The sequence below is a fragment of the Tenebrio molitor genome, chromosome 5, assembly GCF_963966145.1.
Source record: "Tenebrio molitor chromosome 5, icTenMoli1.1, whole genome shotgun sequence".
NCBI lineage: Eukaryota > Metazoa > Arthropoda > Insecta > Coleoptera > Tenebrionidae > Tenebrio > Tenebrio molitor.
In genome coordinates, this window is record NC_091050.1 from 1,656,436 (window position 1) to 1,672,282 (window position 15,847).

Sequence of the window (15,847 nt, forward strand, 5' to 3'; positions counted from 1 at the left end):
AGGTCAACTGGTGGGGGAACTCCAAGGCCAAGTGGTGGGGATATCGAGGTCAACTGGTGGGGGAAATTATCAAGGTCAAGTGGTGGGGATATCCAGGTCAAGTAGTGGGGATATCGAGGTCAAGTGGTGGGGATATCAAGGTCAGGGGGAGGGGCTTAGAGGTCAAGGTCAAAAAAAAGTGGTGGGGGGTGCGTGCCCTCTCCAACTCCCTCTACTTACCACTTTTTGAATTATTAGCTAATTATCAGGGCTAATTAATATGTATAGTAAATTGCTTCGGTGGTTATTTCGTGATCTCGTATTAGTGCCACAAGTGCAGCACAAAACATATCCATTTTGATATTCTCTGTCCAAAAAGTAAAAAAATATATCGTAATGTAATGGCAGGATGACAGGAGTACCTACTAGATTCTGTGAGTGGCAAATATTACTTAAGTTTCATACTTAAATTCTTTCAATAATGACTAATCAATAATCATGTAAATTGCTTGGGTGGACAATTTCTTCTGCCTCTGCTGTTTTACCATACCTTGTAAATTAAAAATGTAAATTACTTTGGTCGCCAATTTCGCTTTCTTCCATTTTATATTTTCTGTTTTCGTTTTGACTCAAAAAAATGACAATTTAGCTGTTTTAACATGACTACCGAGTACTAAAAAGTTGTAATAGCTATTTATGCACCAAGGGCGTTACAACGATGATTACGCCCGGAGAAGGATATCCAGCTGGAGGGCTTTAGCCCGAGAGATGGATATCGTTCGATGGGCGTAATCATTCGGTGACGCCTTGGTGCATACAAGATTTTATTTTTCACTATACGTGTTCTTTAAAAAAATAAAAAAATTGGCATCTTTGCAATTATGAATTGATGAGGGCGTTATGAATTCATTACGCCCGCTTATTCTTATTACGCCCTGTTTTATTCCCCGGTTGTTATGGACATGTTTACGTATTTCGTATCCTAGGAGTTATCATGCAATTATACTAAAGTGAAAAATAAAAACTTTAAAAAACGCCTTTTAAATATTTTATTTCACGGGAAAATAATTTACAACAGTAAGAAAGTTAAAATGACGCTAGAATTTATAACTTTTCGACTACTATTAACCATCGGTGCAATTTACTTTGTCTTGAAATTTCCACATGCCAATTATCCATAATTGATATTTACAACTTCCAGCAAGAATTTTTCAAATCACTTCAAGGCCTACAATTTAACATTTAAAAAATATTTATTATTTTCTACAAGACATACATACATATATATTATTATAACTGTTACATATGTATCACATAAAATTATAAATGTCAAATATCATAAAAACCACTGCTTTACAGTCCACGAACTTCACATAATTTAACTTATCACCTTATTGCTTATCGTATTTGTTATAATTTTTTTGTTGTTCTCTATTACATATTTGCATTTTTTTGCGCAGCTGAGCACAATTTATTGATGTTCCAATTGCCTGGATAAAATTAATTTGTCACATTCATTCGTATGACTGTTTTTCTCCCTAACAGGGATCTCTTAATTTCCCCCATTTTCATTTCCTTTGTCTGCGTTTCGTCTGTTTTTGAAGTCAAATTAACGGAAGAAAACTGAACGGCACTCGTCAATTAACCAATATCGTACAATCAAGGTGAGGAGTGGTGAAGGTGAAAACGGAGCGATAAATGGAAAGGAAATAAATTGAAGAGTTTATTAGTGCAAGATGCGGTGAAGTCATTTAGATAGAGGTGAGGAATTCCGGTTTCCGGGTGGAATTTCCGGGTGGAAAAACGACGGATGATCGTTTCCGGTGGGAATACCGCCACGCTACTGGTTGACGTTAATGGAGTAATTATAACGTGGAAAAGAAATTAATTATAATGTGGGTTACGGGAAAAAGTGGCGGCTGTGACTATCACAAACAGACGTTGTTTAGTGATAACGTTTGTCGAGTGTATAATTATTTTATAAATACGCCTTACGCCCGTATTGTCAATAATTATTAAATTATTTAATTTTTTAGTGCGAGAGATTAATATTTAATTTCCCCCAATGAACACCTCCACTTGCTTGTTTTGTTTAATGAGATGTTCCTAAAATTAAATACAAGCGGCGCAAAACAAAGAAAAGAAGAAGGGAATATTTGTCAAAAATTATTTTGTTCAAACAATAATTGAGAAATTTAGCGGAGGTGGTTTTATTTACGGATGCCAAGTTTTTGTAAGAAAATACGATTTTACAAATATTTAACAAAGACAATTTGTAGGAACACCATCAAGTATGTAGTCATTTATCAAGATTTTTTTATGGACAAGAGAAAATCATTCTTTTAAGGCTAAGAAAGCTGTGTGTTATAAAAAGAATGAGAATGACTTAAAAAAAAAGAAAATTACATTTTCCACGTTGTTGTCAGAAACAATAATACATACTTGATGTTTCATTCTTCGTGTTTAATTTCTAATTAGAAAATCAAAAAATCTCCAAGTAAAAGATATTTCTTAATTATAACGGGCGTTCAAAAAATTTCTGATCAAGTAGGCTGTTGTTTTCTCTCTCTTGCACAAACGCAGATCGTCTTTTTAGCTGGTATGCTTTGACATTTCCTTTACATACATAACCTCTCTTTAATCATCATTTGATTCTAATTAAATCGTTAATTTAACGTAAATACTATCACGTGACACTAAGAAAACCGCAAAAACTGTCGATGGTTCGTTCTAAATGGAAGTTTTTTTTGAAAAGTATATAATCCACCTCACTCGTTCCTGAACGACTGATGTTTGACATCTATGATTTGACAGTTGATCAAGCAACGCCATGTGTTAATGAAAAGAAAAGCAAGCACCAAGCCGTTTGACCACAACTTTTTTGAAAGCTCTAGTTTCTATCCGATAAAATCAGATTTTCTCTTTCTTTTGATTGGATTTCCACTTGGCCTTTTACTACGTTTTTTATCTTATCCGATTATTTTGATGTAGATTTTTTTATCAGACAGATCAAAACTTCTGCATGGCGCCATTTAGAATAATTTGATCGTAGTGCAACGGTTATTTCAACCATGTCTACAGGATTTATTTCTTAATAAAAATTGGCAATAAAAACATTATATTTTACATTTTTATCGAAGGCCCGAATGCAATAGGCAATAGCTCGCACTACTCTAAATCCCTGTCTTGATTTCTCCTCTTGGGGCATTTAAGTTTTCTTTTAAATGCTTCAATAATAATTAAACAATTTGCAATAGATAAGGTATAGTTATTAGCTGTAAGATATTTCCAACTAATCGTTAGATGTTATAACGACCATAAGGGTATTTACGTCTAATTAGACAAAAGCTAAAATGGAAAGCTCTCCCTGAGCTTCTTTGATGCTTTGATGATTACAGGTGATGTCGTTGAGAAAGTTTCCAATCGCCTCAACTTTTTATCTTCGAGTGACGAGAAAATTAATTATGAAAACGCCACCTCTCCGATAAAAACATCATTTTCGGCCCAGATTTAATCGATGACCAACAACACTGAGAGGCTTCAATGGCAACTCTCAACGCGGGCGTCATAACTTCTTCAATTTGGCGAAGAAACGGCGAGATTCGATAGGCGATACGAGTTAAAAAAAAACATTTGGAATAATTGAAGAACCTCCGAATTGTTGAATCGCGAAGGCGAGGCGCAAAAGATTTATTATTATCTCTCGGGAAATTCAAGTATCCGAGCTCGAAGAGTCGTCTTTCTGCTGTAATTAATCTCGAACAACGTCGACAACCTTGTTTTACACGGGCGTTATTTTTTACGTCGTGTTTGCGACAACATTCTGGAGTGGAACGTTTGGACTTACTTGGCTTGCTCAGATGAACGGAGGAGCTCGTTTCATCGGAAATTTGGCAGAGAATTCGCTGGACTGCTGATTTTTCCGGCACGGGCATCCAAACTGAAACGAAAAACGGAGGGAAATTAGCACCAGAAAAAAACACCGAGGCGATCAACTGTGCAAAAATTGAAAATCTTGCGACATAAAATTCCTTTTTTATATTTGGCACTTGGCAGTACGGCCCTGACTGTTGATTAATAGTTATTTGTATATCAAGGCCGCGAAATCATTCTTTAACGTACCGAGATCAAAATGTTAAAGCATTTCGCGACCAAGGTGTACACAACATTTTTTTGTGCCACCGTTAAAAGCAACGGCCGCAAAATTGGATTTCGCGGCCTGTTGTAGATACGCGAAGTGCTTGTTTCGCGTACGGTTGCACAAAAACGAATTTCATATGAATTACGAGGACGCATTGCTGCAATAATCACGTGAGGGATGAAAAGGGAGACTGACGGACAAACGTCCCGAGATCTATTCTGGCCCAACCGAGAAACGTAAATACGTAAATTATCTGTCGAAAAAATCTTGCACTTTCAAACTGGAAACCTTGAAAATGCATGACGAGTGTTTTGATGTCGTCCGCTTCGGTCCCAATTAAAATTCTGTTTACGCTCGGTTTGCCCAAACTCTGTCCGCCTCTAATTAAAACAAAACATCGTCGCGATCGTCTCTTGTTGAACGGCTCAATTGGTCTTTGTCCCGGATTCCACTAGACGCAATCGATGACCGGACACGCAACGCCGACTAAATTCCGCACACCTACTCCCAATTCCAATCGAGCGACATTGTTTCGGTCGTACTGTTCCAAAAATAGCCCAACAAAACCAATCGTCACATTCTTGTTTTGGTGCTATTTTCGACGAGTTCACAGGGCACGGCACGAGCGATGTTCGACGCGAGCATTTCACGGCGGGAATCGGTCGGCGCGGAAGTCGTGTAAAATATGTTGTTTATGCAGACGACAGTTAGGTGCTGAATAATCGCCGACCAGTTTGAATAACTCTTAAATGTGACATAAATATTGTGTTGGTAATTTGTTAAAATAAAGACGCAGCTTCTGTCACGGTTAATAATAATAATACTAATGAGGAAAGCGGCTTCCATGCATTTTAATACGATTTATAAACATTTCAGCAGGGAGTAATGACAATTAACGGTACATGTCAGATATACAGGGTGTTAGGTAAGTGTCCTGCCAAACTTTAACCGCGAGCTACGGGCTTCATGTAGAACTCGGAAAAAGTATTTAAAAAATTCTATGTCAAAAAAGAAATTGACATTTAATTTTTGAGGTACAATTTTTTTTAACTGCTTTTAGTCTTCTACGTTGTCTCACAACCTCGTAGGTAAAATTTCGGCACATTTTTAAAATACACCTTGTATATCTTATTTTATAAAACGTACACCAATGCGGTTTTCTTGTTTTAAAGCATATTTCCTAGAGGTTACTTCACATTGGCGTACATTTTATAAAACATGATATACAGGGTGTATTTTACAAATATGTATGTCGAAATTTTACCTACGAGGTTGTGGGACAACATAGAAGACTAAAAGCAGTAAAAAAAAAATTTACCTCAAAAATGTCAATTTATTTTTTGACATAAAATTTTTTAAATATTTTTTTCCGAGTTCTACATGAAGCCAGTAGTTCGCGGTTAAAGTTTGGCAGGACATTTACATAACACCCTGTACAGAAAAAAAATTAAAAAACTACTGAACAAACTTGTACTCCTTTTCACTCACACTTAAATACCACAAAAACTTCCTTCCCTTATCTCGCGATGCCCGTACGACGTAATCTACGACGCGACTTTACCTTATCGCGTACGCCTGTTACCCACCTCGCCAAATAAAAATTCAATTACGCCAACTTTTGCAAACTGTTCCAGCTTATTCTGGTCTTATCTGCAATCCCCGACGAAAAACGATTAAACCAAAACCGAGCCGGTCCGAATAAATTTGGTCACCGTTTGTACGCAAGAAACTGCGAATTTATTCTTTTATCTCGTTATTTTTGAACGTAATGAATTCATCAAATATGTTAATGGGTTGATGATAAGCTCCATAAATTTCCAGAATCATTTTTATGTTTCCGTTTCCGGGATCGAAGAGATAAAGAACAAAAGCGAATTTTTTATCAATACGAGCCGGATTAGCTCCGGACAAATCTGATCTGACACGTCACATGATACTATACAGAGTGACATTAACAAACTTGATACAAAGCGATCTAATCGCTGTGTATGGTTTACTCGACACCCTCTGACCCCAAAACAATTCGAATCCATTGCAACCACTTCACTTCGTTCTTGTCCACGCGCCAGCCTGTATATTTCTTGGATTGCATGTACTCCAGGCAAGACACTCTCCAATTTTAGACAAATGGGTGTGGGCATGATTTTTTTAACGCCTCCTCTATTTTTATCCACCCTGGATTGCCTCTTCACGCACGAATCTGATCCATTAAACGTTAAAAAAAAACTCCGGTCGTGCTCGGTGACTCGGAAGTTTGAGTTTCTTGACTCCGGGGCAAAAAACCGTCCAAAATAAACAAGGTTAAAGATCCGATTTGTGCGGGGAATATGTAAATTGGGGCGACGGTGTCTTTATCGAGACCCCTCATCATGAATTCGTAACAGGGTGGGATTATAAGCACCGGAGTAGTCCGGAGGCCCCCGGAGTCGCCGAAAAGTCGATTAACGTACCCGGTCCTGACTAATTAATTTGGTAATTTCGTGTGGGGCAAGAGAATTGCCAAGTCCGGTGATTTATAATTTTGCAGGAATTCGGGAACACTTGCGGTTATTATTATTTCTTGCTTGCTTTCCAATGCAATAAAGCACACGAGACAACACTGTCACATTTGCATAAAAATGGAAACGACCCATGAAAAAAATATTATTCCACTTTATTGAGGCGACCAACAATCGAACTCGTTTTGGGAACTTCTTCGGTGAATTTTTTCCCTCCCTCGAGTGGGATGGAAAATGTCTTGGACTGAATGAACAGTTAGTTCATCGGCCAATTAAGAGGTGTCTCGTTTGGTGGGGTGATTTTTTAACGTCAGCGCTTGGTAAACATGCGTCGCGACGTCGACGTCTATCTCTTTGATTCGCAATAATCACCGATTCTGACGCACTCACAAAGAAAAATAAATATTTCAATTTCGAAGGGATATTTCGACATGGGTAAAAAATGTTCGTAAACAACGTAGGCGACTGCAGTTTTATTTTTGGACGCCATCAAACACTTCACAAATAATTTCACTGACGAATTTCGAAATTCTACGATGATTCAGTGGCATGTTTCGACATTCGAAATGTACTCGTTGCTATAAATGGCACAAAGGATTTGATTTTTCTACCCATTTTTTTAAATCTGTCAGATAAAATCGATAAATCTGTACTTATCAGAAAATATCAAAATAAGTTTGAAGCATCCGAATCAACCAAGCATATCGTTATCACAGTAAATAGTAGTTTATTTAATGAGCTCGTGCGTAATTTTGGCCTTTTTTGGCACGAGTGCCAAAAAAGGCCCAATTTACACACGTACAATTCTTTAATATATGTTTTACGTAACAATCCAAAGGGCCACAAGTTAATTTTCAATTATGATCTTACTTTAATTTGAAGGTTTGAGACAAGACCACTTGCGTGATTTGCTCCAATTCCTAAATTCTTTATTTGTCCGGTTGGGCAAACTGATTTTTTTAATGGGACTTTGACGTAAATCTGTTCTATTATTTCTCTTGCACAACATTTCGGAAGTTGGTAGCAGTAATTTAGACCAACCTTTGTGGAAACAAATAAAAATTCAGCTTGATATTGACGACGTTAAATTCTTTACGCGAGCGAAGTCGTAGGCCAAAGTTAGTGTTATATAAAACAAAAAAATCAAATAAAATGGAGAAACTCTGTTATCACTGTTTAGACAGTCCCTCTAATTTATTGTGTTATGTTCTTTTGGGAAATGATTGGACCAATAGTTCAGGTATCTGGAACGCTCACGACCCCAAAGAGAAACTTTGTAAACATCATAAAATTAATGTATTATTTTTGAAAATTTATACAACCCTTCGATATACTCAAAATCAGAAACAAACTAAAATTTTCTCATATTTCTTTTCTACGTATGTGTACAGTCACGGCCACGGAATTTCGTCAGTCGTTGTCATTCAACTGACATTAGCTGTAAAACAGGTTTTATATATTTCTAACCCCACATTGGAATTTTTGACATGGATGTCAAAAACGTCACTGGTGGCATTTTGATTTTTATTGTGCGTGACAGAATTTCTGTCACAAAAATTTTTAATGTCAGTCATAATGACAATAAAGCTTGGGCTACACAAGTTTTTTCGAATTGACAGTAAAATAACTGACGAAATTCCGTGGCCGTAACTGTACTATCTTACACCTTGTTTTCTTATATCTCTGTTCGATAATTTTCTTCGCTGTTTTCCAATGTTTTCATTTTTTTAGGTCTTAATTCTAATGACTTTTAATAACGGTCTTTACTTGGCTTCCTTATAATTAATTAATTTCATTTTATCTCTTTCGGAATATCGTTTGGTCGCTCCATTTTCTTTTAATCATACTTTTAATTACCGCTAACTTGGGATTTTCTTTCATTATCCATTTCATAATAATTGAAACAACTTTTCTTTTTTTATTTACCTCTGCCTCGTTCCTTCGTCGTTGTAGATCTGTTTTCCTGTATGTATTCTTTACTCTTCAACTTTTTTTTATTTTATCGATCTTATTTGATTTCTACGCCTTTCCGCTTCTCACTTTTTAAAACAGAACGAGAGAAATCAACCTAACTTCCAATGAACCGGCGAAAGACTCGTCGGAGGTCGTTGCACAAAGTATTAAAAGAAAAAGTAAGGTTAGGGTCTTACCAAGTGTTGACCCTCAACCCTCAAGTGATCTCTTTTATTATCTTGTAATAGAAAAAACGAAGGGGGAAGACACTTGAAGTCACGTCAAGCCTCATTTTCACGCCGATTGTTTACAAATTACAAATAAAATATAATTCAGTCAAACCCGTAACAAAAAGACCGTCACTAAACCTGTCTTGGTGTCCCGCGAGAGGGCGCCAATTCTCTTGGCGCCACAATTTAAACTGATGTTCATCCAACCAAGAACCAAAATAATTCGATTTTCATTCTCCCGCGACCAATTTGGAACAAGAAAAACCAGAAAACCTCTTGAAAGGTAATAAAAGCACTAATTAAAACATTTTTAGGACGTTGAAGCCCGGTAGCCACAACTTGACACATAACAACTTGCTTTATGTACCAAATTAATTAACTAATTTGCACACAAAGACTGAGATACGCGCCACCTGCCACTGCTACCAACTCCTAATTTACCCCTCCGCGCCCCCTGTTTCGACGCGAAACTAATCCACACCTACCTAATTCTAGTTACTGAATTTGGAACAAGTCGTCCCGGAATGCAAATTCGCTATGACAAACGCCGCCCCCCCCCCGGAGCGAATCGGAGTCGCCGCAAATAGATCTCCGGAGTCTGTCAGATGTGGTCCGGAGGGTACCGCTATCTCGGCGACGCAAATAAAAGTTCACACAGTTTTCGGCGGCGCCCATGTTAATAACCGGTGATGGTGTAAATTGTTACTTCCCACATTTGAATATCCGTTTCCGGTCCGCCAGACACCTTATCGTCCATGAAAATGGGAAAGTGTCGAACGCACGCTGACACCTTGCCGGAAACGTATTAAATGGAAAATTTTGTCGATATAATTGGCCGGAGGGGTGGCGACCTGACAGGTCATCAGACATGTCAGAATGCTTAATTAAAATCCGGTGATCTACAGGTTGTGCACCCCCCGTCAAGGGCTAATTCCGGCACGTGTTAAAATGGAGATACGTTTGTCGATTGTGTTAATTTGTAGAGGACGTCAAAGGGTAGGAATGATTACCAGTGGGTGGAAAAGTGAAAGCGAGTGGTTTACAGAAAGAAATAAAATAAAAAAGGATTAAGAAAGACAAACGATCAACATCATTTTTTCATATAAAAACACTGCACTTTCTTATTTTCAGTAAAACCGATACTAACTACATACTGAATATTGAGTTGCATAAATTCGGCGTAGATCTCGGAAGGTTACGTGACACACCTTGTATAAAAAAACCTGTGTCGTGAACGGAGTTGATGTGATCGAAAAAAAGGGAATTAGAAGTTCCAGTAATATTGGTGTGAAGGAGCTAAAATCTTATAAAAGGTATAGGTAGCTAGCAAATTGTTAGGTTCGTTCTGGTGATGTTGAAAAATGTCGGAAAAGAATGGAAAATAAATGTGAAGAAAAAACTTAAAAGAAGCTACAATAAATCTTCAAAAGATAACGAAGAAAGACCAAGGAGAGGTATAACAAGTTCCAAAATAAAGTAATAATAAATATTTACAAGACACAAGCATGAACGAACATACAGGTATAAAAAGCAAATTAAAAACAGCAAGTACCATGTTACGACGAAAAAAGTTTTCAAACCTTAAAAAACTAATTACATTTCTTAGTTCAACATTGTAAGATCCGATGTTCAGCAATGGTCACACTTACCACATTTTCTCTTCAATCACATGCAAATAATTTCAACGTCATTTTCCACTGATGTTTCAACTTTTTCTGAAACCGTTCCGTCAAATTAATTCCACCAACGACTGTAACAGACTACAGACAACATTGAAAAACGCTCTTATTAATGTTACTGCAGTATATTAGATTTTATTTGACAATGTCAGAGTTACAAAATCCATCAAATATATATTAATTAATTTTGATTGATTTTTGCTTTGCAAATGAATTTCTATTATTAATTTATTACTTATTTATTAGATGCACAATGGAATGAAAATAAAATCTGAATAAAGAATTTTATTATCGGCCCAACAAAGGAAACGGTTAAAACGTGTTCAGAAGAAAAAGAGGTCAAACCAAAAGAAAAATCCCACAGACTATAAAAATGGATACGATTTCATTCTTGGAGTGAACCAAGAGGTTCTTACTTCTTTCTATTAGTGAGTGAACGGTTGGGTACAAGATAAAATCCAGTTGAAAATAACGAGCGTCCAAAATATTATGGGGTCAAGCAGGCCGTGATATTTTGACAACTCCTTCATATACGTAACCTCACTTTGATCATTACTCGTTAAGAAATAATTCACACCACTGTCCGTCGCTGAATAAATGACGTTTGACAGCTGATACAGCGTGACGAACGAAAACAAAAGCAAGAACTAGGTCACTCGACCACGTTTGTAACTTGATTCCAATGTTCCGAGACGTCACTTGACAATAGGATAATTTAAAGGTGTCGTTTTGAAATGACAGATCAGAGATATCTTCAATTTAGTTGTCGATGGAAATGTGTTGCAGTGCTACCAACACACTTTTGCACTATCGACAATGCACCAAATCGTCTGTCACCTCCACCCCCCTCGCCATCCAAAAAGGCGACCCGTATGCGTAATGCGTAAGAAACTTGTCGCATTTTGGACATTCCTTCCTCCAACGCCCGCCCGGATCGATCGCACACGCTCCCTCCTCCCCCCGAAACATTACGAAACCGTAAAATCAAGAGTGCACCGACGATGACGAGTGAAACTTATTATTAACATGACAAGCGCGCCAAGGTCACGGCTTACTTTTCCCTGACTTGTTTATTTGTCCGATGCACATCTGTTTTCGTCCGAAATGCGCCGCCAGCTCGATTTACACGATAACTTGTGTACGACATATACACAGCATTCAAAAATAAACTTTCCGCCCTCGCGAACCTCTCTGAACCACTTCCAACCATTATCGTCGAGCTGTGACCTATGCAAATGTGATTTCGTGACCGTATAAATACGCAGGTACGGGGTCAATCAGCTGTTGACCGGACCGCGACGTTGTCGCTCCTTCGGAAGTTGGGCCCCGGGGAGTTCAAGGACGGCTGAGGAGTAGTAGGTCGGGTGGGGAGGAATGCGTGTCACGCAAACAGATTTTTGCATCTGGAAATACATTTTTCGTCGACCGGAGCCGAGGACGGGATTAAAAATAACACGTTGACACGATTTTTTTTATTTACGTGGTGATTGCCGACTTCGTTTGGGACGGGATTTACGATCGTTGGTTTAATGTGGACGAGGCGAAATCCCCAAACAAAATCGTAAAGTTGTTTGACATGTGGTGATCGAGCGGGCTGCGGACAATTTTGGCGCGTTTTGGGCAGAGTGGGCGGTAAAAGTAACACTAAGTACATACAGGAAGTTTAAAAAAATAAATAGAAAATTGTATAATTACATACAAACAAATATGTATCCTAAAAAAATAATAATAATAATGATGACTGCAAATAATAATAATCAGTAAGTCGAATGTATCGTTAGCTGTAGGGCTGAAATACATAGATCAGAATGAGAATTGGTCCTAAAGTGGAACACTGTGGAGTTCACCTCGTTGACGATCTTTTGGTTATACACTCGGTTATACATATCATGTAATAGAATTTGTACAGCATGTATAAAAAGAAATATTAATTTCATCTGAAGATAGAATAATGTTTGCTTTCCACCACTGGTAAATCATGAATTGACAATTTCTGGCAATTCTTTATTGAGGATTTTTTTTTATTTCGGCACCTCCACCATTTTTACGTTATGATTTTTTAAATTTCCTCGGCTGACAGCAAAGATGAATACCCATATTTTTAGTTTTCCTAATTTATCAAAAGTAGTTCGCACCCTTCCTAACCCGAGAAAATAAAAATATGTCAGATTTTTCAGAAAATGTCGGCGCCTCCGCCATTTTGAAAACATTAATAGTCCATTTTCTCTCTTGATAGGGGCGATAAGAATTTTTTTTATTCGACACATGAAAATTTATAAAGGGCTCTTCCGAGCTGAAGGAGCAGATAAAATTGAGTTTTTGGCGCCACCACCATTGCTGAAAAATTGATTTTTTCACAACATTTCTATTTTGGATTATACAACGTCTGCATTAACACATTTTTTAAAATGACGTTCTATTTTATAAGAAGTGAAGTCGTTAAATAGGTTAGAAAAAGATTTAGTCCCTAAATGGAGCCCTGTGGGGCGCCACATATCTAACAATGAGGCGATAATCTCTGATCAAAAAGTTTTAAAACATATCTGCACACATTTTTATATACGTACAAAAATCAATTGGGAAAGTTGTAAATGGATTTAAAGAATTGGTCCTAAAACGGAGACACGTGGGACGCCATACGGTGCAATGCAATTTTTTGATAAACTGTCTGATAACTATTTGATCGATAAGATTTCACGCACTCAACCTATTCGCTAACTGTAACTAAACTGTAAAAAATGAGCTTACAAATTCGTAACAATATCGCGTGAAACACGATATTATTAATTGGAACTACTAATTAATTTTGACAGTTTCAATAGAAGTTAATCCTTGTTACAAATTATGAGGAAAACGGTCCAAATGAGAATAAGCAACGTGCTGTGGTTAATGATTTGTAAATATTTTTAACGTGACTAATAAGAGGTTTATCGTTTTCCGCTTTGGGATTCCCAGAGAAAGCGAATGAACGACAGGAAACTTTAACAAAGAGATATGTACATTCTTTCCTTGACAGATTTTTAAATTAGTTTTAATTTTAAATTGAGACTAGCTTTCAAAAATCAAAACTATTTTTAGACAATTTTGGTTTCATAAAAGACCACAGCGTGGAATTTTGAAACAGATCCCGCTCAACCTCAATCAATTTAATTTTTTTATTTCACAAAAAATACAATTTATATTTTATAATGAGTTCCCCAGAAACTTCCTTTCGAACATTTATTATAAAAGTTTTAACTTAATATAAAAATTTTCCGAAGTTTGTTGTGTTCCTTGAAAGTGTTTCTAATATAAATTCATTTTTAACTGTTAAAAAATTGAAAATAGAATTAGTGATAATGTCGAAGACTCGACTATAGCCGGGGAGTGGGCTTCGTTTGTCTTCTGAATCCAGTAATGCAAGATAAAACAGAAAAATCAAAAGTAAGAATAATTAGCACTAAAGAAAAAAAATGCACACGTAGAATTTCAGTAGATAATACAATAATAATGGTAAAAAGGAATTATCTAAACGGTCATTAAAAATAATTAAAGGCGTGTTATATCATGGCGTGACAGGTTGAGAATATATTTGAAGAATGTCAGGAGTGGGTGGTCTCGTTAAATATGTCATAAAAGAATTTAATTGGTAAAAGGAATCAACGATGACATTTAAGTCTTGTGCAAAAAATCTTATAAACACAAGAAAAAAGGTCGGCGTTCCACTAAAATAGAAATAAACAATCAACAGGTGCGACACATATTTTTGACTTGTCACATTTGACAGGAAAGATTTCATCAGCGCCAACGGGGAAACAGCGAATTAGTCAATCCGCGACAACATCGCGACTCGCCAACTGCAACATTTTCACTCCCCAAACACAAAATCTCTACAAAACGCTACATTATTACCATTCGAGAACGACAAATGTCATCTTAAAAAGCAATAAAACCCTAATATCGTCCAAAACGAAAATATGATGACATTCGAGACGAGGGAGGATGCTGACACGGAAACGGAAACTCGTACGAATAAAATAAAAACGGGGAAATTGAAACCGGAAAGTGTTATATTCCCGCAGCCCTCTCACTGGACCACGTGTTCAGACTGTCAGATTAGATAGATATTCCGACCGAACATAACACGATCAACCGACCTCGATGACAAAACAAAAAACCATCGTCAGCTGACTGTAGTGCACGTCACGTCCAACTTTCTCATTGTCGGTGGTACAAAGACTGTCCCAGGTTTGGACACAAATTTTAATATACAGGGTGACTGAACAAATTTCTGTTTGAATTAAGCCTGGCGGCAGAGATACCTAACCCTTCAACGGGTCAGCTTCGTGTTGAGTTTTCGTTTTCGATTCAAATAGGGAAAATACAAATATCGGGTTGGCAGCTCTGTATATCAAAAAGTTTAACATTTGTTATTTCATAAAAACCTGCAAATGTTGCAAAATAAAACATTCGGTCAGCCGAAAGGACTAATACAAATGTCGTACGGTAGGTACTCTCGGCTTCGCCTCGAACCTGAAACCTAGTTTTCGCGCTGGAAAATACACCTACCGTACTCTAATACTATTTAGTCTCTAGACAAGCAAAGCCGATTGCCCTAGCGACATTTTCGCTAAATACTTTACCATTTTGTTTCTACTTTTGTTTCACTCAATTTTTGAAAATAGGTTCTCACTTTCCTTTTTATTACGTTTTCTTTGTCTTCATTCTTTTTGCGTCGCGTTTTACCTGACACAACTTCATTATACCATTGTCGGCAACGAAAAATCCCCACTCGGTCAAAACCGACGTCACCAGCGGCAGTTTCGTGTCTCCCGGCCTAGATGCGGGCGCCGATAACGATAATCTATTTATTATTTATTTAATTCCCAATTCAGATTAGACTTGATGAGGGTATCGTAGACTCAGCATACGAACGAAGTTCGTGAGAACAGCGTTCTGGTGGTTAATCAATAGAGGTACGAATTGACCCAAATTGTATTTCCGATATTCCGATAAGAGTGAAGACGTCGGGAGTGATCACGCCGGGTTTCACTTTTACTCCTTGATATCGATACGATGGAGTCGGTGGAAATGGAGCGATTTCGAACACTGATTGACTTCTGGAAATCTTTTTGGGGTAATTAGTGTGCTATCAGCAGGGGTGCTCGTTCCACTGGATTAAATGGCAAAGGAAGCTCATCTCGCAAAGTGTATTTGTAGCAAAGCTGGGATTTCTTTTTTTTAGCAAGATGGATTCATTTCATTAAATAGTAATTTTGCTTTTACAACAAAAAAAGGATTTCCGATAATAACTGTCAATTTGAAGGTTCAGTCTCGTCAACTAGATTTCAAAATGGCTGTCCACGCAGTTGGCCCTGAAAATTCAAA

The 15,847-nt window shown here is 37.3% G+C and overlaps 1 protein-coding gene across 8 annotated transcripts in view; it reads right to left on the reverse strand.

Annotated features, from left to right (window-relative positions):
• LOC138131476 (uncharacterized) overlaps positions 1 to 15,847 on the reverse strand; it is a 102,565-nt gene that overhangs the window by 43,271 nt on the left and 43,447 nt on the right. For 4 of the 8 annotated variants that reach the window (XM_069048507.1, XM_069048509.1, XM_069048508.1 and 1 more), the window contains one exon: positions 3,827 to 3,919. The gene's annotated coding sequence lies outside the window, so the exon portion shown is untranslated. Of the gene's footprint in view, positions 1 to 3,822; positions 3,920 to 10,450; positions 10,562 to 15,847 lie in introns of those variants that run through there. The other 4 variants (XM_069048512.1, XM_069048514.1, XM_069048511.1 and 1 more) reach the window with 3 other exon arrangements.